Source organism: Trichosurus vulpecula, chromosome 2, assembly GCF_011100635.1.
Source record: "Trichosurus vulpecula isolate mTriVul1 chromosome 2, mTriVul1.pri, whole genome shotgun sequence".
Classification (NCBI taxonomy): domain Eukaryota; kingdom Metazoa; phylum Chordata; class Mammalia; order Diprotodontia; family Phalangeridae; genus Trichosurus; species Trichosurus vulpecula.
Window position 1 is genome coordinate 273,830,661 of NC_050574.1, and position 24,169 is coordinate 273,854,829.

Below are 24,169 nucleotides of genomic sequence, written 5' to 3' on the forward strand. Positions count from 1 at the left end.
GATGGTAAGGAGGTCAGACAACTGGTCAGGAAAAGACTACAGGGGTCCCTTGCTGGCACTGATCAACAACTCTAATGCCCACATGTAGTTCTCGGTCATAGTTCCAGGGTGGAGAGTAGTGCTTCTGGTCAGTCACAAAAAAGCAGGGGGCCCTGGTCACAGTTCCAAAGGAAAGCATTAGTTCTTGTAGCTATAGGTGAGCAGGGGCCCTTCCTGGGTAAAGACTAGAGCACAGACAAGAATAGCAGTAACAACACCTCTACGTGGATCACACTACCCTGGAAACACCAAAAATGTGAAGATACCCAAAACCAGCTCAGAAAACCAAAGCAAGAAAAAGCCTGAAGCTTGAGACAGTGCCTCCCCACCCCAAGGTGAGAAGAACCCAACTTTAACATAAAGTTCAAAATCAAAAAACAGGCTGGGAAAATGAACAAACAACAAAACAAGATTTTGACAACAAAAAGCTACTATACGGCAGGAAAATCCAAGACATAAACTCAGAAGAAGACAACAATGTGAACACAGCTATGGGAAAAAAAGCCTCAAAGAAAAATGGTAAAAGGACCCAAGCCCAACAAGAATTCCTAGAAGAGTTAAAAGAAAGAGATAAAAATGATACAGGAAAATTTGGGAAATAAAATGAGAGTGATACAAGAAAATAATGAAGAGAGAATGAACAGTTTGGTAAAAGAGGCCCAAAAAAAAATTACTGATGAAAATAACACCTTAAAAACAGAACTGACCTAATGTAAAAGAGGCACAAAAATTCACTGAAGAATTAAAATACAGATTAGGCCAAATGGAAATGGAAGTAGAAAAATTCACTGAAGAAAAAAACTCCCTAAATAGAAGAATCGGCCAGATGGAAAAAGAGGTACAAAAGTTCATTGAAGAAAATAATTCCTTAAAAATCGGAAACAATAAAACAAATTCAAAAGAATGGGAGAAAAAGAAAATATGAAATATTTCACTGGAAAATAGATTGAGAAGAAATAATAGGAATACCTGAAAGCCATGATAATAAAAAAAAAAGAGCCTAGACATCATCCAGGAAAAGAAATCAAGGAAAGGTGCCCTGATATTTTAGATCCAGAGTGTAAAACAGAAATTGAAAGATACCACTACCACTGATCACCTCCTGAAAGAGATCACAAAATGAAAACCCCCCAGGAAAATTATAGCCAAACTCCAGAGTTGCCAGGTCAAAGAGAAAATACTTTAAGCAGCCAAACACCACTACCACCACAAAATAACAAAAAACCACATACCACAATTCAAATATAGTGGAGCCAGAGCCAGGATCACACAGGATTTAGCAGCTTCTACATTAAAGAAGCTGAAAGGTTTGAAATATGATATTCTGGAAGGCAAAGGAGCTAGGATTACAACCCGGCAAAACTGAGTATGATCCTTCAGAAGAAAATAGATATTGAATGAAATAGAAGACTTCCAAGCATTCCTGATAAAGACCAGAGCTGAATAGAAAATCTGACATTCAAACATAAAACTCAACAGAATCATAAAAAAGTAAACAGAAAACAGTAGTCATAAGAATTTCAATAAAGTGAAACCATTTACATTCCTATTCCTTAGGGCAGGTAGAAAGAAGACAAGAGGGGGAGGGCGAGGGGGAAGAGGGGGAGGAGTGGGGGAGGGGGAGGAAGGGGGGGGGAGGAGGAGACCAAATTGCCAACATTCACTGGATTATGGAGAAAGTAAGGGAGTTCCAGAAAAACATCTACTTCTGCTTCACTGACTACACTAAAGCCTTTAACTGTGTGGATCACAACCATGTGGCAAGTCCTCAAAGGGATGGGAGTACCAGCTCATCTTACTAGCCTCCAGAGGAACCAGTATACAGTCTCAAAAGCTACAGTTAAAACCAAACATGGAACAACTGATTGATTCAAGATTGGGAAAGGAGCGTAACAAGACTATATAGTATCTCCTTATTTAACTTATACGCAGAGTACATCATGTGAAATGCTAGGCTGGGTAATCAAAAGCCAGAATTAAAGTTGCCAGGAGAAATATCAACAATCTCAGATATGCAGACAATACCTCTCAGACGGCAGAAAAGTGAACAGAAATTAAAAAGAACCTCTTGAAGAGAGTGAAAGAAGAGTGTAAAAGCTTGCTTGAAGCTTAATATCAAAAAAAACCCAAAAAACTAAAATCTTGGCAACTGGTCCCATCACTTCCTGGCAAACAGAGGAAGAAGAAATGGAAGTATTGTCCAATTTTATATTCTTGGGCTAAACAATGTCTGCAGATGGCAAGTCCAGCCATGAAATTTAAGGACGCTTGCTCCTTGGAAGGAAAGTCATGGCAAATCTGGAAAGCATACTAAAAAGCAGAGATATCACTTTGCCAACAAAGGTGCATACAGTCAAAGCTATGGTTTTTCCAGGAGCAATGTAAGGCTGTGAGAGTATAAGGAAAGTTGAAGGCTGCAGAATTGAAACTTTCGAATTGTGGTGTTGGAGAAGACTTTTGAGAGTGCCTTGGACAGCAAGGAGAGCAAATCAGTCAATACTTAGAGAAATTAATTCAGGCTATTCACTGGAAGATCAAATACTGAAGCTGAAGTTTAAATACTTTGGCCATGTGAGAAGATGAGACTCACTCAAAAAGAACCTGATTTTGGGAAAGACTGAAAGCAAAAGAAAAAAGGGACGGTAGAGGATGAGATGGATAGTCAGGAAACAATGAATATGAACTTGGACAGAGTCCCAGAGGCAGGGGAGAACAGCAGGGCCTAGAGTGCTATGGTCCATGGGGTCACAAAGAGTTGGACATGACTGCACAACAACAAACCTAGACTATGGAGGCTAAAGGGGATTAATTCTACTTGCATCAGCCCCAGATCTTTTGGGGGAGGTAATGGGGGGGGGGGGGGGGAGAGTAGTATTTTATTTTTTTCCATTTACATGTAAAGATAGTTTTCAACATTCACTTCTGTAAAATTTTGAGTTCCAAATTTTGTTTCCTCCCTCCCTTTCCTTCCCCTTTCCCAAGATGGCATGCAATCTGATATAGGCTATACATGTACAATCATATTAAACACATTTCCCACATTAGTCATGTTGTGAAAGAATCAAAACAAAAGGGAAAAATCATGAGAAAGAAAAAATAAACAAACAAAAAAAGAGAAAATAGTTTGCTTCGATCTGCATTCAGACTCCATAGGTCTTTCTCTGGATGTGGATAGCATTTTCCATTGTGGGTCTTTTGGAATTGTCTTAGATCATTCTATTGCTGAGAAGAGCTAAGTCTATCAAAGTTGGTCATCTCACAATGTTGCTGTTACTATGTACAATGTTCTCCTGGTTCTGCTCACTTCACTGAGCATTATTTCATGTAAGTCTTTCCAGGTTTTTCTGAAATCTGCCTGCTTATCATTTCTTATGGAACAACAGTATTCTGTCACATTCATATACCACAACTTGTTCAGCCATTCCTCAATTGATGGGCATCCCTTCAATTTCCAATTCTTTGCCACAACAAAAAGAGCCGCCATAAATATTTTTGTACATGCAGGTCCTTCTCCTTTTTTATGATCTCTCTAGGATACAGACCTAGTAGTGGTATTGCTGGATCAAAGCGTATGAACAGTTTTATAGATCTCTGGATTAGCCCCAAATCTTAATGTTATTTCCCTGGTTTAGAGCCTAAGTGTTCCAAATGCTCCATGAAATAAATTTCTTATCTGCAAAAAAGGGGAAAATATGTATTTATATGTATTTGAGATATTTTAAATTGATTGTTACTTACACTAAATAATTTCTTGATATCATCTCTACAAGAGAACAGAGATATACCTAGAACTAAGAGAATAAAATCTCTCAGACAAGGCTGGGGTTTCCTTATCCTAGAGATTTGTGAGGTAGGGCAGAGCTGTACCAAATATAAGCTAGAACTAACACAAAGAAAATCTTAAGATCACAGATTGAGAGCTGAAAGAAACCTGTGAGGTCATCTAGTTCAATTCTTTAATTTTATATATGAGAAAACAGAAGTCCATAGAGGGCAAGTTACTTGTTCGGAGTCTTAAGCATAACAAGCAGCACAGCCAGAAGAAGGGTCCCAGTCCTCTAACTCCAAAAACAGCTCTTTTCCTACTGTACCAAGTCCTGAAGGGGGAGGGGGCCAGGAGAGGAGGTAGGTAATGAAACATAACTGGAATTACAGAGTCTAAGTCAGAGCTCCAGAAAACAGGCAGTAGGAGCTAAAGTGAAGAATTCAAACACAAGGAAGATGCTCACATGAAGGTATAGGATGAAGGCTCTGGCAATGCCACTGGCCAATATGTACGAATGATGTTATAATTTCATTCACAAATCTAGTCCACAGTTGGCACCTCCCTAATCTTCTATACTCCTATCAGACGGACCTAGAAATTTTTAATTTTAGCCTATACACTTCAGAGGAATATCTACGTGTGGATACCCCAAAATAGTATTTACCTCCTATCTCCCAGAAATATCATGCAGTTAATAAGATTGTCAGTAAAACACATTTATTGACATTAATGCTACTTTCAAGATATGCATTGTCAACCAGAAAAGATGTTTTTGTGACAGACAATCCATTATGTACTGCATATGAACACATTCCTATGGGAATAACACCACTGCTACGCTATATCCTTTGAAGATGTATTTTGGTATTTCTTCTGTCTACGTTGTTTACTAACTTATTTTATTTCACCCCGAAAATAGATGCATTATTTGCACATTTTGTTCTATTCTTTGTTCTGTTTTTTCCCTTGGCTCAATTCGTGAAAGACACTGGCCAAGATATTTCTTGTCAACTGTGGGTCTTATTTAGTGCTTCATTATTTTTAAAGATGACTGCTTTGTGTTTCTGTCTTTCAAAAGTGTACTCTTCAACTGGATTTAAATCCCATTTCAAAGAATGTAATACTGTTATTAATTAATACTGTTAATACTGTTAAATACTGTTAAAATGAAAAACTCATAATGGAGCCAAGTCACAGCAGCATATTGTCCATCTATTTTAAACTGTTCAGTTATTTCGGTCATGTCTGACTTTTCATGACTCCATTTGGGATTTTCTTGGCCAAAAATACTAGAGTGGTTTGCCATTTCCTTCTCTAGTTCATTTTACAGACGAGGAACTGAGGCAAATAGAGTTAAAATCATTTGCCCCAGGCCACACAGCTATTAAGTGTCTGAAGCTAGATTTGCACTCAGAAAGATGAATCTTCCTACTTAAAGCTGCACGCTCCACTGAGCCACCTAACCACCATCTAGTTTAAATAGTGGTCTATATGATAAAATTGGAGCACAATATATTTATCAATGACTGAAAGCTAATACCATTATGATTAATTGGCAGTACACAACTCTTAGCAAAGTTTTTGCCCACCACAGGTATTTACTTAATAAATGCTTCTGGCTAGTATATCTTATTAAACTATGACTTCCCCATTTATCTTAATCTTCTCCTCATGTCTATATTCCAATTTCTTCCTTTCCTAAAATCCACTCTCATCATCTCTACTCAATTCCAAACTACAGCTTCAACTACAATGGTTCCCAGTTGACAAACTGAACAAAGAGAAATATGCCTTCTATTCTCCACTTTGTGAACCCAGCCAGCACATTCCTAGCTGGCCCTAAGTTTCCTCATCAGTAAAATAAGGACATTTAATGAAATGACTAAACTCTTAAGATTCTTTTCAGCCCAAGTGATGGTCCATACTAGATTAGTAGTAAAAATAAAGAGGCAGCTAGGTGGTATAGTGAAGAGTGATGAATATGGGGTAAGGAAGACCTGGTATCTCAGACACTTACTTAGCTGTGTAAAACTGGGAAAGTCACTCTTACCTCCCTAAGCCTAACACATGAGTTTCCTCATCTGTAAAATATGGATATAACAACAGCACCAACTTCATAGTGTTGTTATAAAGAGCAAATAAAAATATGGTATTTAAGGCATTTTGTAAACCTTAATATATAATTATATATATATATATATATTAATATGCAATATATATAACATAAACTTTATACATACACACACATACATAAATGCTATCATTGTTATTATTTTTATCATGAGGTATAGCTGACAAGACCCTGGCTAAAAACGGGGAAGAAGAAAATAATAAAGATAACACCAAAGTTTTCAAAACAGCCAACTGCATGAATGGTGATACTAATGACAGAGAGCTTCAAGTCATGAGGAAGAATACATTGGGGATAAAAGATAAAGCTCAGCTTCTGATATGCTGAGTTGGAGTCACCAGCCAGTCATCCAAGTATACATTTCTATTGGTAACAGGAAGATGGAAATGTGGCGCTAATGATCAGAAAAGAAGCTGGGGATAAAGACATAGATTGGAATAACAATTCACACTGCTTTTATGAGTTACAAAGTACTTTTGTTACAAAAGCCCTGTGAAGGAACTGGGGTTTAGAGAGCAATTTTGCCCATATTCACACAGTTAATATTGTCAGAGATAGGATTTGAACCAATGTCTGATTCTCATCTGACTATACTATGCTATGTCTTGAAGCTATGTGCATAAATGAGAACATAAAGGAAGAAGGCACAGAAAAGAAAACTTAGGCTAAGACTCTAGGAAAGATCAGGAAAGAGAAGATAAGCTTTATAAGTGTGTACTATGCTAACCTCAGAAGCAACAGGAAGAGACTGGGGATAGTCAACTATTCCCAAGGATTATAAGCAAGTTCAGAGTCAAAATGGTATATAGTACAGGGGTGGGGAACCTTCAGCCTCAATGCCACATGCGGCTGTCTAGGTCCTCAAGTGTGGCCCTTTAACTGAATCCAAACTTTACAGAACAAATCTCCTTAATAAAAGGATCTGTTCTGTAAAACTTGGACTCAGTCAAAAGGCTACACCCAAGGACCTAGAATGCCACAAGTGGCCTCAAGGCCACAGCGCCCTTTCCTTCCCTCCCCACCCCAGCCCGTAGAAAAGAGCCTAAGTTCAAATCTCACTTTGGACACTCAAGTACTTCTGTGACTATGAACAAATAATTTAACCTCCCTGGGCTCTGTTTTTCTAACCTGCAAAATTAGAGAGAGGGTTAGACTTAATTATCTCAAAGGTTCCTAAGGGATGAAGAAAAAGAAAGACCACTGGTTTAGAAAAAAATTATATACAAATACATACATACACACACACACATACACGCGCGCGCGCGCGCACACACACACACACATATCATGCTGATGTTTGAAGAAAATGGCTTCAGTAGACTGATGAGGATGAATATCTAATTGTAAGAGGTTGAGGAGTAAATAGATATGGAAAGAATATGAAGTGACAGTATCAAATTTGAATTGCTTTTACAAGAAATGTAGAGGAAAAAATGGGACAGTATCTCAATGGTCATAGAATGGTCAAAAGAAAGTGTTTTTAGGATTTAAGGATACTTGAGTATGTTTTCAGGCCATTGCCAAATACAGATAGTGAAACTGCAGATGTGTGAGAGAAAAGGGATGACTGGTAGAATTCAATTCTGGAAGGAGATGAGGGAGAAGGGATTAAGGATGAACACAGAGAGAGATTAGCCTTAGCAAGAATAAGAAGAAATTGGGCTGAAATATCCACATTTTAAGATGTGGCAGCAGGGAGGGGAAGGAGCTCCTACTGAATGATTTTTTTTTTTAAGTGAAGTAGGATGCTAGATTATCTGCTTTAAGTGTCACTGGGTGCAGGTAGGGGGCTTGAGCAGAAAGGAAAAAGTTTGAAACAGTACTATGGTTTTAAGTTTAACCTCTTAACCACTGATGGAATCCATTCTCTATTTATAGACTGAGAATGTTAAATAATTCGAAGGGACCTTAGAGATAGTAATACAGTGCAGTGGAAAGAACACTGGACATGAAGTCAGGAGACCAGAGTACAAATTCTATGTCAATCTCCTGATCAAAAATCTTAACTGGTTCCTTACAAAGATAAAATCTAATTTCTGTAGCTTGGCAATCATGGCCCTGAACAATCCTACCAAAGGCCTACCTTTTAAAGCCTTATTTCACATAACTTAACACATACTATTTTCCAACTAAACTAGCTGTTCCTCCTGTTTTCCATTCCACCTCTTGCCTCCATAGCTAGAATGTCCTTTCTCTTCTCCACTTCTCAGAATCTTCATTTTCCTTCCAAACTTAGCTCAGGTATTATTTCTCATATATTGTCTTCCTTCTCTGCCTTCTAGCCCCAGTTATTAGTCTCGCTCTTCAAATTTCCTTGTGCTCTACTGGGAGAAAACACAGCATGTATGCCAACAAGAAAACAAGCTCCGTTAAGGTCAGAGACTTTTGTTTTTGTTATCTCAAGTGCCAATGTCACTGTTGTTAACAATGATGTAGTAATAGTAGAAGTAATTGGTTGAAACATATTTTAAAGTTTTCAAAGCAATTTCCATTCATACTGTATTTTAGTGTAAAAATAACCCAATAGATATTCCACTTCATCTATTATCTAATCCATGCAGGTATTCCCCCCTAAGATGCAGAAGGTAACCTATCTGTCTTGTATGATTCACTTCCATGTCATCTCATAAATTTACCACAAGAAGCTGACCCAATATGCTGGGAAAGCACTTTCCTGAGTTCTCTTCATACTGGGTAGACGGTTCCCATTTACATATCACTTTACCCTTTACTATGAACTTCACATATGCTAGAACTATCCTAGCTCTCTAACACTTACTAATTCTGTAACCAGGGGCAACAACCACCCTATAAAGTGCTATTATCCCTATTATACACATGAAGAAACAAAGGCTCAGAGAGATTAAATGATTTACTGAGTATCTCTGAGTAAGTGGTGTGAGTCAGGATTCACACCCATGGAGCACAAAAGCTGTTCAAGGGCTACCTCCCATTCTTACTAACTACATGACCCACTCATAATTTCTTAAAGTCATATATTTCTGAAGATATGGCATAAAGGAGGGAAGTAGGCAGTTATTATCCCTATATTACAGATGAGAGTACTAGAGACTCAGGCTAAATTATTTGTCAGTGGTCATTCAACCAGTAAGGATTTTAAACAGGTGTTCCTGACTCTCACCAGGCTGCCTCTGATATCCTAGGCGCCTAAATGTTTACTGAATTAAATTGAATTAAATCCTAGCTCTCTAATTAACTAAGTTCTAACAGACTTTAATAACTCTGTCACTAGAGGCAAGTGATTTAACCTCTCTGTTCCTATTTTCTGTAAACTGGAGATGGTAATATTTCACCTATTCACATTGACCTTAATGAGTTATTCTGGGGAAAGCCCTTTTAAACCTGAACACCCTATTTAAATAATCATCCTTCTAACCTTTCATTTTAGAGAGGAGGAAACAAACCAACAGAAGTCTAGATATGTCAAAAGTTCACTCAGCTTAGAAAATAGATCTTCCTTGTCCCAGCCCAATCTGTTGTTGTTGTTTAGTTGTTTCAGTTACGTCCAACTCTTCATAACCCCATTTAGGGTTTTCTTGGCAAAGGTAGTATGGCAGTTTGCCAGTTTGCCAGTTTTCTCCAGTTCATTTTACAGATGAGGAAACTGAGGCAAACAGGGTTAAGTGACTTGCCCAGGGTCAGAGGCAATAAAGTAAATGAGGCCACATTTGAACCTGAGTCCTCCTGACTCCAATCCCGGCACTCTGTCACCTAGCTGCCCAATTTACCTGCCTTTGTAACGTTTCTTTCTGACAATCAACTTGTGTTTTAACATTTTCAGTGATCAGGTAATCACTATCATAAACAGTAACCTATTCCACAAGTATATCTAATGGTCACACTGTTCTTTCTTAGACTTGGCTGAAATCAGTCTCCCTATGCCTTCTCATACTTCTTTCCAAGACAAAAATTTAATTGTCCTACCTATTCCATGAAAATATTTTTTTCTGTTTGGAAATAATAACAAAATTGCAAATCAATTGCATTGATGATGTAGAAGTTTCACAGTTGGAAAAAGTTATCCAAGTAAGAATATAGCAATTTCTAGTTTTAAATGCTTTAGTTTCACTAAAACTTAATTCTCATTAGGAAACACTTACTGCAAAGTTGAACTAGCTTTATTTATTCTGAATAGGGAAGGAAAAGAGACAGTTAACAGCATCTGACTGCCTGTCACTTGCTGGGGGTATGTGGCTAACAATACGAATTCATTTTTCTATCACCATTTTCTACCACCCAGAAGATATTCATTCTACTTCAATTTTATCACTATCTTCACTTTCCATTCCTCCTCTGGGTTGAAGTTGCAAAACTTCCAGAGCATTTCACAGCAGCCAGTACAGGGGACAAGGTATATGGTTATTCCTTTGTAATTCTGAAGTAATGCAAATCTAATCATATGTGTGTCCCTTGGCATGATCTAAGGTTACAACAGTTAATCATTACACTCCTTTCCCTAGATCAAATATGCACAAGCCCCACCTCCCCTCTCCCCCAACTGAAAAAAGGAACCCTATAAAATGTAAGCTCCTTGAGGCAAGGACTCTTCCACTTTTTGTCTTTGCATCCTCAGTATCTAGCATAGTGTGTGGCATATAGCAGACACTAAACAAATGCTTATCAAATTGAATTTAAAATCTAAATGTGATACTATCCAATCATTTTATCTGATCTCTCACAAACAAGCTGAGACCCCACTACAATTTTTTGCTTAAAGCATTTTTTTCTAAAAAGCACTTTCTAGGAAATAAACTAGGATAATGAAGGAAATGGACTAAGAGGTTCAGAGTCTAATTAATTTGCCACTGGTTCACCCAAATTACAGAACAATTTCATTTCTTTATTAAATGATGTAAAAATCTCAAAATTAATAGTTCAAAAACTAGCCAAAGTCAGTCAACAAACACTTATTAAGCAACTACTAAGTTCCAAGCACTGTGCTGAGCACTGGGGATACAAAGAAAGGCAAAAAGATAGTCCCTGGTCTTAAGGATCTCACAGTCTAATGGGAGAGATTACATGCAAGCAACCACATACAAAAAAAGCTATATAAAGGATAAGTTGGAGACTGTTACTGACAGAAGGTACTAGAATTAAGAGAAATCAGGAAAGAAAGACTTCTTGTAGAAGATGAGATTTTAGATGGGACTTGAAGGAACCCAAGGAAACCAGGAAGTAGAGATGAGAAGAGAGAACATTACAGAAAGCAGAACATCTAGTTAAAGTGCCTGGAATCAGGAGGTAAGAGTGTCTCCTGTGAGGAACAGCAAGGAGGCCCAGTGTCTCTGGATCACTGGTAGGGTGTAAAGTGTAAGAAACTAAAAAAGGTTACAGGCAAGGAGGGGAAAGAGGCTATTAAGGGTTTAAAAAGCCAAACAGAGGATTTAATATTTGATCATGGAGGTGGCAGGGAGCCACTGGAATTTCCTGAGTTGAGGGGTGACATGATCAGATTTGCCCTTTAAGAAAATCATTTTGGACAGCTGAGGAGAGACTAGAAGGTAGAAGAGACTTGTGGCCAGCCAACCAATTAGCAACATTCCAGGTGTAAAGTGATGAGAACAAACACCAGGGTGGCAACAATGTCAAAGAAAAGAAGGGGCTAATGCAAGAGATGTTATAAAGCTAAAAATCAACAGGCCTCAGAGCAACAGATTTATTATTGTGACTGAGAAAGAAAGAGAAGTCAAAGATGACACTTGGGTTTCAATCCCAGGAGAATGGAAGGACGTATACCCTCAACAGTAATAGGGGAGTTTGAAGGGAGAAAATGGTTTGGCAAGAAAGATGAGTTCAGTTTTAGACATAGTGAATTTAAGATGTCTACTGGATATCCAGATCAAGATATAAAATATGCAGTTGGAGATGTAAGACTGGAATCCTTGTAAGGCAAGGATTAATATAACCCAGAAGTATATTAACTATATGATTTTTTAAACCAAACATGAAGGAAGTAAATTACACAATAAAGCATCTAAATGAAAAAAAAAATTCTAGTTCAACAAAATAATTTGAAAAATCCCTTGTTGTAATAATTCAACATTTATTAAGTACTGTGGGAGCTAGGTGCGAGCCAAGGTTAAGGTAATCAATAAACTGACAAGTAATTAAATGCCTACTATATGCGCTGTCCTTGAAGTGTTTATTCAAACAGTACTATTTCCTGATCTCTCATCTTGTCTCTTTCACCCTCCTCTCCTTTCTAATGAGTTCCACAGTCCTCCATCACCACCTACCTACAGGATACCTCCACCTGAATGGCTCCATATCTCAAATTCAGTATGTCCCCAAAAGAATATGTTACATTTACTGCTAAATACATCATTCCTTCTTACTTTTATTATTTCTGTCCAGAGTGCAATCTTCCTCGACTTTTCCATATATCCCCTATTATCAATGAATTCCAAATTTCATTCATAATACCTCCACATCTTTCCCATTCCCTCTGCCCATAGTCACTGACCTAATTCAGGCTTTCATCAACTCTCAAAAGCTTCCTGTCTCTCTTCTATTATCAATACTCCACATAGCTGCTAACATTCTTTTTTCAAGCACAGATCTGACAATATCACTCCCTTCCCATACCCCTACTGTTCTTCCTTCTTACCTCCACCTCTCAGAATCCCTTGCTTTCTTCAAGGCTCACCTCTGTTACCACCTCTTAGAAGTGTTTTCCTAATACCCCACGATGTAAAGTGCCCTCTGATTCATGGGTTAGCTACTTATTTGTTCTTTCTTTAATCTCTATATCTCATGGAGGAAAAGCTTCTGAAGTATTAAGTTTCAACTCCTTCTAGTAATTCCTATATTTTTGGTTTTATAAATCTTGCCTCATCATGTCCTTGTTCTGCTTAGAAGTATCAATTCCTGAGAGAAGTAATGATGTTCAGAAACTATCCTGTGTCCAAAGTGACAAGACCAGTTTTACTCACTGTCCTCTCCATTATCATTTTCCTTTTCAAGGTCATGTCTCCTCATTTTTGGTTCCACTCCCACCGTGTAAATCAGGGTACCAGGAATTTTACATAGTCGTCCTCCTAGGCCAGGATGTTGCCAATGGAGGCATAATACTCTCCCTGAAAAAGTGTTGTCTCAACTCCTCCAAATAAAACTTATCATGAGGTTTCCATCTCCCACCACATGCAAATACTTCTTGCCCCATGTCAATGTTCTTTCGCAGGACCCCATCTGCTCCTGCCAGAGTGAGGACCTCCCCACAAACACTCTCCCTATGTCCAACAGACATCTTTTGGCTTGAAGGGCACAGGAATAACCATACTTTCACTGTTCACCCATGGGCTTGGTAGGAGTATATCACCCATTCCCTATGGCCCTCATCTTTCTCTCCCCATTTACACATCCTCCCACTACGCTAGTCTGTCCCACAAGATACACTGATTCACCTGTAGGAGAATCATCAAGTTTAAATCTTTAGTGTTTCAACTCTGCTCTTCCACTTTCACTTGTTTCTTTAAATTCCGTTGTGATCTTCATACACTTTTATCCTCTTTTATACTTTAATAATCTCTCTTTTATTAACCCTACAGAACACAGTGTCTTTTTTTAATAATGCCTAAACACAGTATGATTGATTTCATTACTCACTCAGTTACTTGGAGGATTTACGTGCAAATATATTGCAGGAATACCTCCAATGTCTCTCCACTGTTGAATACCAATTTTTTTCCTCAATAATGAGGATTAACAGGATATGTTCTTCGGTGTTGTTGCATGCGCTCCTTGGGGGGATGGGGGGTGGGGGAGGATACATTAAAAAAAATTTTTTATACAATTTGCCATGGTTGTCGATTAAACTTGCGTGATTCAAATTTACTTTTCTTTATATTTCAAAGTTTTTCTCCCGGACAGCAGCAAAATTTGTTGTCACTGAAGCTGATAAATTTAACTATTATTTGTCTTGGAGACTGATGTGTTGTTTATTTTTCTGGAGGTATTTTGGAGATTCTGCCAAATACCTATATTCAGAAGCCCTATGCAATTTTCTTGTATTATCCCTTGCATTGAAGTTTTCAGGTTTTTAAAAAATTAATCTTATTTGTCTAGGGCACCTATGATCTTTAAATTGTATCTATTCATCCTGTCTTCAAGGTGAATTACTTTGTATTACAAAGAATTCATGTGCTCTTTTAATGCTCCTTTTTGTTTTTCTAAAAGATTTTAATATACTTTCATATTTTTTGTGTTCCAAATCTGATAATATCACTTTTATTTCTTTAAAGTGATGCTCCAGCATGAATTTTAATGTGCTAATTGAGGAAGTGGGTGTGTATATGTTTGTGTTTAACATTCTACACTGAGAACTCTGAATTCTGACCTTACATTCATTTCCTAACATATTCTTTTATATATATTATTTCCATTTTGAACCACTGTGGAATTTCTTGTTCTTCCATGCTCTCTTGGGAGTTCACAGAAATCTGTTTTTCCATGAACGCTGATTGGTTCACTTTCCTTTATCTTGTAATATTTGTGAAGAGAACTCAATGTTAAGTACTCATAGTTCTTTCTAGTTTTAGGATCCTCTCTGTTGATTTGTCTGCCTACGCTTTCACAAAAGATTTTTCTGTGCTTTTACTGAAGATTTTTCAATTGAAATTGTATTTCATTTGATTTTTCTCATAGAATGATGTCACATTTGATGTTTTGGCCACACAATAAGAGTAAAACAATAATAATAACACAAAAACAGTAGGCGACTTTAATATTCCTCTCTCAGAACTGGACAAATCTAACAGATAAAGACAGAAGTGAATAATTTGTCGGAGAATTTAAAGCAGAAAAACTTACATCATCTTCTGAATGGTAACATTAAAGAATATACATATTTCTAAGGACCACATGGCAGCTTCACAAAAAAAAACAGACCATATATTTGAATGTAGAGAAATTATGAATATGAAAAAACAAATAGTAAACACATATTTTATAAACCATAATGCAAAGTAATGAAAATATTACACAGGGCACAAGGAAAAAATGCAGTCCTCAATGAAGACTTAATGACAACATTCTGAAGAATCAATAGGTTAAAAAAATTATAGAAACAATTACTATAGAAAAGACAATGACAATGATAAGACCACATACCAAAATTTCTGGGATGCAGAGAAAGCAGTGTTCAGAATAAAAAATTATATCCCTAAGAACACACATTAACAAAAAAAACTTTTTTTAAAAAAAGGGTTAATGAACTGAATAAACAATTTTTTTTAAATGAGAAAAACCAGCCAAGATGGCGGCAGGAAAGCAGGGACTTGAGTGAGTTCCCAGCCAGGTCCCTCCAAAAAACTATAAAAAATGGCTCTAAACAAATTTTAGGACTGCAGAACCCACAAAATAGCAGAGGGAGGCAGGGTTCCAGCCCAGGACAACCTGGATGGTCACTGGGTGAGATCTATGCCCACAGAGCTGGGAGCGGAGCTCAGCATGGGTGGTGGCAGGACCGACCAGACCAGGAGCCTGGCGGAACAAGGCCCCCCAGGCCCACATGGTGGGAGGAATTAAGTGGCAGATAAGAGTAGGAATGCAGAGCCTGCTTAAGATATTCTTCAGGTCTGGGTTGGCAGTTCTTGGGGAAGGAGGAGCGCTGGTGTGGCAGAGCTGGCTGTATAGAAATAGCTCTGAAAACAACAGTGCATCCCATCAAGCTTGGAACAAAGTACTCTTTGCTCTACAAGCGGTGATACCCCCACGAAAAACTCAAGGGTCAAGTAAGTTGGCTGGGAACTGCCAAACTGTTTTCGCTGCCTGTTCATGTTCCCAGCCAACTACTTGACCCTTGAGCTTTTTGTCGGGGTACGACTACTTGTAGAGTAGAGAGTACTTTGTCCCAAACTTGAGGGGCTGCGCTGTTTTCAGAGCTACTTCTACACAAGTAGCTACAGCAAGCTCTGCCACACCAGCACTCTTCCTCCCCCAAGAACTGCCAACCAGGATTGCAGTCCAGATCCAGGCAGGGCAAAGCAGGCTTTGTACCCCTGCTCTAATCTGCTGCTTAATTCCTCCCACCAGGTGGGCCTGGGGTTGGAAGCAACTGCAGCTGTAGCTCTGGAAGCAACCTCAGAGCTGCACCACCTCCGCCAACCCCCAGGGCAGTGGCCGAACTGCGAACTCCTTTCATTCTATCCCAGCCATTTTTCCCACTAACCTGCTCTGTTGTCTTTGGTGTTTATGGGTTAAGAAGTCTGGTAACTGCCACAGCTCACTGATTCAGGGCGCTAGGGCCTCTTCCGTCCAGCTCCCAGTCTGGTTGTTCCTGGCGCGGCCCAGGATGGGCTCTGCTCCACTCCTAGCTCCGTGCAATAGACCCTTCCCAGCGACCATCCAGGTTGTCCTGGGCTGGAGCCCTGCTTCCCTCTGCTATTTCACGGGTTCTGCAGCTCTAGAATTTGTTCAGAGCCATTTTTATATGTGTTTGGAGGGACCTGGGGAGAGCTTAAGCAAGTTGCTGCTTTCCAGATGCCATCTTGGCTCCACCAAGAATTTTCTATTTGACAAGACTTACTAGAAAAACTGGAAAGCAGTCTGGCAGAAATTAGGTTTTTAACAATATCTTATACTATACACCACAATAAACTTGAAATGGAAAAATGCCTTGAATAGTAAAGCTTATATCATAAAAAAATTGAAAGAATCAAACCAGGAACCTCTAATGACTATGGTTAGGTGACAAAGCAAGGGTTAGAGGCATTTACAAAAGATGAAACAGATAATTTTGGTTACATAAAATTGAAAAGCTCCTGCATGAACAAAATTAATGGTAGTAGGATAAATAAAGGAAGTGGTTAACCAGAAAAAAATCTTTGCATGAAATATCTCTATTAAGGGTCTGATAGCAAAGAAATGTATAATACATATGACCCAAAGCAATTCCCAAGAGTTAAGTTATCAAAGGATATAAGCACACAGTGACCAAAAAAACTAGAAACTATTAACCATATGAAAAGAATGACCACAACCACCAATAATAACAGAAATTCAAATTGAAACAACTCTGAAGTTTCACTTCACACACAGTAAACTGGAAAAGATGAGATCAGTTGATGCTAAATGGGTATGGAAAGATTCACAGTTGGTAGAGCTGTTGATAGGTCCAATCATTCTAGAAAGTAATTTGAATTGTGAAAAAGTATTTAAAATGTCCATGTCCTCAGACTCAGAGATTCTGCTAGCCATATAAACCAAGGGGTCAAAGGCTCCATAAAGAGCAAACTATGGCATCCCTTTTTGTGATAGCAAAGAACTGCAAAGATCATCATTACTTAGGAAATGACTAATCAAACTGTGATACATAAATGTAATGAAATATTATTGCTCTACAAGCATACTATTAATGTATTTTTGCTTAATGGGAAGATCTTTCCCATCCATTAATAGGCCCATGTGACCTGTTTAAGTCACATGAGTTTGAGTCACATGAGCCTGGGTCTCAAGGGTTGTGATGCCCTCTGACCCTGAAGAAGTATATATATACTCTGAGGTCAGCATTTTGCTTTGAGGTTCACTCATGGGAAGTGTGTTCCTGTAATGTAGCCAGATGAGGCTCTGGGTAGCTGTTAAGGAGTACCCCCACCCTGCCCCGCCTTTGAAAAACGCAGATGTTGGTGCTTCTCTCTCTGGTAGCTATGTATATATTACTTTTGGTCAGACAATTGGAAGCCCTGTCTGTTGGTCTTTGCTGTTCGTATTTGCTCTGTTTATATAATTTCTGCTTGTAATTCCTGTTTGTATTTTCTCTGAAATTCAGGGTGCTGACTTTTCCCTTGAACCAAGTGAATGAGATATATATAAATATATATTAATTAATATATTACATTAATATATTATTAATAATATATTATATAATATTGTATTAATAATATAATAATGTATATTATTATATTAATATAATATATATTAATACCAATTAAAGTAAGGTTATTGACCCCTTTAAAGTTGCTTTCCTTTAGAAAAGAAGATCAAAGAATTTGTGCTAGCAGCCTTCCTGTATGCTAGTGTTACTGGTCTTACGCCCTTACAGCTGCAAGTAACATTGTTGTTACAATAATATATAATGAATATAATCCATCTCATAGAAACATGGGAAAATATATACAAAAACTAATGCAAAGTGAAATAAACACAAGCAAGAAAACAATATACAACTACAACAATGTAAATGGAAAGAATAACAACAAAACAACAAATAAACAATGCAGTGATATTATAAAGAATAAGCTTGGTCCAGAAGAAGAGATATGAGAAGATAATGCCAGCTTTTCTCAAAGAATTGGTCAGTTTTGCTGAAGTATTAAGAAATAGCTCTGAGAAGAGGATTAATTGTGAAATGTAGGTGATGTAGAAATAAAAGATTGATTTGTTTTTTAACTTCCTTTGGCAAGTATAGTTATTCAAACACTTTTTAAAAGTGTAAGAAAATAGAGAAATGAGCACACACACTGAAATAAACAAAAGCAAAGGACCACTAATCCATAAACAAGGATATCGGCAACTATATACTTAGTTTTTAAAATGTAATATGTTCTGTGTTTTGTTGTTTTTATATTTATTTTGTTAAATATTTCTCTATTACACTTTAGTGTGGTTCTGGCCACACTCTGGAGTGTTTTAGGTTACATGCCAGCAGGGTGTTTGATATTTCTGTTATAGATAATCAGTTTGCTAGAATAAAGGAATTCATTACTTAGGGAGAAAAAAAACTTATACAATGACCCTAAATTCTTTTTACAACTTGAGGATATACTATTGAGCCTATTCTAAACCTGAAGAGTCCAGTCATCTAAAGCAGGGGTGTCAAACTTGCAGTCTGGCCATTAAAATTCAAAATATAACTGAGAAATGTTTTAACAAAATAAATAAAAATACAATACAACATAGGTAATATTAATTTGGGAGTTTCTGTTTGTTTATTGCTTCCATTCTCACTCTATGAAATAGCCAAGTTGGCCTTCTTACTATTCTTCACACATAACAATCCCCCATCACCCGGAATGTTTGCGAATTTTGCCTGTGACCCTCTCTCTCTCTCTCTCTCTCTCTCTCTCACACACACACACACACACACACACAGAATGGTACAAAATAGCCCCACAAGTCTACTCCCTAAAAAAAGCTCCCCTGGTAAAATGTAATTTTGTTTTTAAAAACGAAGTACACAATCTTTTCTGAAATACATATGTTGTATAAAATGAAGCAAACCTGAACAATTCCCAGAAAGAGCATGTTAACACAGCTATCTCTAACATAGCTATTCCAGTTAAAGATTTAACTCTAAGCTCTGAATAAGATATCAGCAGATTCATGAACTGAATTCCTATTTACATTTCTGTTCTCTATGATAATTAAAACAGATTTCTGCCTTGATTGGAACTGTGATCACTTTCATTTTCCTAGGAGCCTTCAGGCAGTTCTTAATTAAGTAAGTTGCTTGAATAGAGGTAAAGAAACTAAATATGGAGCTTCTTATGTGCAGTTAAGGATAGAAAAAAAAGACTACTAACAACGTGGAGGGGAGGGCTTTGGAAAGGAAGGGAGAATGTGGTTTCCCTGCCTCCTTCCTGGTAGACCTCCATGGCTGGGGGAAAGGGGAGCCGGGGGGGGGGGGGGGGGGGGGGGGGGAAGAACAGCTCAAAACAAAGAATTCATATGCTTCCTGCATGAAGGACACACACAAAATGGAAAAGACGTGTGAACTTTGGCCATTCTATCAGTCATCTCACTTATCAATAACACTCTAATACCTATTAACACAAAAGCCCCTCAAGTTCCAGATACTCAAGTGAGAATAATTGCCAATTTGATGATTAAGTAACCTTAGTGATGATTCTGTAATCAAAGATAAGGTATCTGAATCCCCACTCTCCCCACTCTCATCCCACGCCCATCACCATAAGAAATAACTGCTATATTGTCTTAGTCATCTAACAACTTACTAAAAATGGTAATATTCCTAGATCTAAGGTAAAAAAAAATACCTTAATCACTCATGAACATGTATCATTGAGGAGTGAGGTGGGGGAGGAAGCAGGGAGGGAACCACATCCTGTTTGTTCCAGCAATGCTGCCATTACTGATGTCTGGTCTTCACATATTCATTTTAGAATATATCCCTCCCCTATTATCCTGCCAAGGCACCCAAAGCTTTTAAGATAGAAAAAGAAAAAAACAGATCCACAAAATCAATTAATACATAATTGAACTTGACATTACATAATATTCCACACCCAGTCTCCCACTTCTTCAAGGAAAAGAAGAGTGGCACATTTCCTCACATATTCTCCAAGGCCAAGCTTGGTCTTTATAATTACTGTGTTTATATTACTGTTCATTCTGTTTCTACTATTGTATTTCATCCCATATACTATTTTCCTGGAACTGTTTAATTCAGAAAAGCCTTCTAATTCTTCTCTGTATGTTATTTCTTACAGCAGTAATACTTCCTTAAATAAACATAACACAATTTGTTTAGTCATTTCTGAATCAAAGGACACCTATTCTGTTTCCAATAATTTGCTACCAAAACCAGCTAGGTAACTTAGTGTTGACCTTGGAGTCAAGGTAGATAACTTACAAAGCTTTTTTATCTCCTGTCCTGATTTCTTCTGACTGCCCATCTTACATTTTCCAAACATGCTCAGATAAGGTTATCCAACAAGCATCTAGATATCCTAATGGAACCTCAAATTCAGTATGTCCAAAACTGTAGTCATCTTCCTCCCAAGCCTGCTCATCTTCATTACTTCCCTGACTCTGTTGTTGGCACAAACATCCCAACAGTCACCTAGGCATAAAAGCTCAAAGTTCTGTTTCTGCCCTGTATCTCAGTTGCCAAATACTATCAATTCCACTTCCTTATGTAGGGGTCCTCTGCTTCCCAAACCCATGTCTTCCATCCTAATTCAGGTCCTCATTATCTTTCACCTATACTATAATAAGCAGCCTCTAAATCTACCTCCCAGCCACCCAGCAGCTCTCAGACTAAGACAAGCCGCAAGAAAGCAAGAGTTCCCAAGATTCTTAGCACTCGATCCTAAGATGCTTTAAAAGGCCGGGAAGATCCAGCATTTTAAATCTCAACAATCCAGTGTCTTATCCTGGGAAGTGGAAGTCAGCAGATGAACCCAGATGATGCAGGGCAAAACCAAACATCTCAAAAAGCAGCAAAGGGCAGCTACTGTATAGCAAAGAGCCTCAATTCAAGAACAAAAGCTAGAGAGATGAGTAAACCAAAAAAGATATCGACTAGCATAAAAAACTATTGTAAATCTTGAGATGCCCCAAAATCCTGCCTAGAATAAATTCCATTAACAACTGCAAAAAGTAATTCAAAGTAAAAAATTGGTTTTCCATAATTACATAAGTACCTAAATGAAACGAAGCAAGGGATAAAACATGAAATGAAATCACTGTAGGAAATAACTAGAAAGTGAATACGTTATAAGAGAAAATGGTAAACCCCACCCAAGTTAACAGACTCCCTAAAAACTAGAAAAGACCAAATAAAAATCAGTTACTGAAGAGCAAGAAATAGTATAACAAAATCAAAAGGTTGATAAAAACAAAAGAAAATTTAGATATCTGATATAAAAAAAAAACAAGTAACCTGGAAAACAGGTCAAGGAAAAGTAATTTAAGAATCACAAGACTACCGGAAAACCAGGATTTTTGAAAATAAAAAAGCATGGACACTTTATTTTTAAAAATCATTAACAAAAACTGCTCAGATATGTTAGAATTGGAGGGCAAAGTAAAGATACAAAGGACCCATCAATTTTCTTTTCCTCAGAAGAAAAAGTCTATGAATATCATAGCCAAAATGCAGAGCTCCCCTGTCAAAGAAAAAAAAATATTGAAAACATCTAGAAGTCAAATACCAAAGAACCAAAGTTAAAAGTACAAAACTTGGCAGCTTCTACTAAAACAGATATCTTGAAATACAGTATTTCAAAATGTGAGAGAGGTTTTTATAATCAAGAAGAACTTTCCATGTAAAGCTGATGAAGGAAAATAAAGCTTTACAGAAACAGAGAACTGTCAAGCACTTCTAATTAAAAAAATAAAATAAAATAAAAGACCTGAGCTGAGTCGGAGTTTGAAAATATGAACACAAGTCAAGAGAAGTCTAGTACAGTTAATTTATTGAAAAACTGGAAGGAGTTGTATGATTATGTAGTACTAAAACTCTAATAAGGAAGAAGAAAACAAGTGTCCCTTCAGAATCCTAAAAGCTTCAAAGGGTTTTGAGGGAGCTGACTATGAAGAGATGAGGACTTGGGGGGTGGATTAGTTCTGTTATAAAGAACTGGGAAGGGAAAAAGGAGATAAGGTAAAAGTAATACACTAATATAAAAATGAGAAATAAGAGGGTAGAACTTGCTATTTTTTGTAACTGAGGCACATGAGAAAAAGGAAGGGGAGGAATAGGTATCAAATGATCTTATCTGAAACTGACAGAGAGTCTGGTATAAAAACACATCAAACTCAACAAGAAAATAGGAAAGGAGAAGTTAAGAGAAAGAACAATATTAAGGAGAAAACTGTCAAAAGCAAAACAAACCTCTTGGTCTTGATGGGCCAGTGGGGTTGGGAATGATTAGAATCTAATGGGGAACAAGCTGAACAAATTGTAATATATGAATGTAATGAGACTATAAAATAATGTAAAAGATGGTTTCAGAGAATCCTAGATAGTATGAACTAATGCACAGTGAAGTGAGCAGGACCAAAAGAAAAAAACATTACAACATCCTAGAAAAAGAACTTTGAAAGGCTTAAGAACTCTAATCAATATAATGGCCAACCATGTCAACAAAGGAGTTATAATAAACCATTTAATCCGTCGGCTGATAGAGAAGTGGAGGACTCAAGGTGCAGAAAGAGATATTCTTTTTTGGGCATGGCCACCATGTAGTTTTGTTTTGTGACTATGTTCATTTGTTACAAGGAGTTTTTTCCCCTCCCTTTTTAATTGAGAAGGATGACTAGTAAGAGTAATGCTCAAAAAAGGAGGGCCACTGAATTTTTTTAAATGCACAAAAGAGAAGGAAGTTCAGAAGGAAACACGTAAGAGCAGAACAGTTTTAAAACTATTAAATTAATTATATACTTTTTCTAAAAAAAGCAAACTGAAGATTCATGGTTTCATACAAAATCCTTTTTGTGTTCTGCTTTATATATGGAAATATTTTTGGTGTCTAAGTTCACAATTTTAAAAAAACATATATAAACTACCGGCAAAGTAAGGAATTTACTTATGTCTTGAATTCTGGATGGTATTTCAATAGGCAGAGGTAAGGCAAAGTAGACATTCCAAGAACAAGATAATAATACTAATTTAAGGCAAAGTGCCTTACAAATATTATCTCATTTAAGCCTCAAACCTGTGGAGTAGAAATTACCAGTATTACTCTCACTTTGCAGATGAGGACATTGAGACTAAGGGAAGTTACAGGAATTGATTGTGGTCACACAACTAATAAATAATGAAGGTAAGATTTGAACCCAGGTCTTCCATACTCAAAACCCAAAGCTCTATCCATAATACATGCTCTTTCATCTTACAGAAAAACAAAAACAAAACAGGTGGTTAAAAGTTCAGGTGGCAGCAAATCCAATGAGTACAAGGGTACAACCATATTAATGGCTATTTATAAAGAGGTTTACCAAGTGCCAATTTCAAAACAATTCTGTGAGAAAGGTAGAGAGTCTTCCATTATAACGGAGTTAGTATTTTGGGCTGGGCTTTGACGAAAGCTGGGCATTCGAAGAGGCAGAGATGAAGATAAAGAGAGCATTTCCAAGCATGGAGGGACAGATATCCTGTTCAATGGCAGGGAGGGAGACAGGAGACAGAGAGCATCAAGCAAGCCAGCTGGTCTGGAAGACAGGTTGTATGATGGGAAACAATGAGAAATTTGTATTATTATAGTATTTTTATAGTATTTAAAAGCCAATCAGAGATAAGCACATGACCAGAAAAAATGGAGTAGCTGTTTTCTTCAAAACTCTTCAACCCTCTCCACCCCACTCCAATTAATCAGCCACCAGATACAGAGTATTACAGCTGAATTCAAAAGATAGAAAGATAGAAACTACATACAAGGTAAAATGGCATGATTAATAAGGTAGAAATTTAATACTCAGAGCTCCCATTCAACAATTTCACCCCTTTACCAACTGTGTGCACCCACAGT

General features: G+C 37.4%; 1 protein-coding gene across 2 annotated transcripts in view; it reads right to left on the reverse strand.

Moving 5' to 3' along the window:
- EPC2 (enhancer of polycomb homolog 2) overlaps positions 1 to 24,169 on the reverse strand; it is a 175,424-nt gene that overhangs the window by 92,437 nt on the left and 58,818 nt on the right. The gene's annotated exons all lie outside the window — the stretch shown is intronic.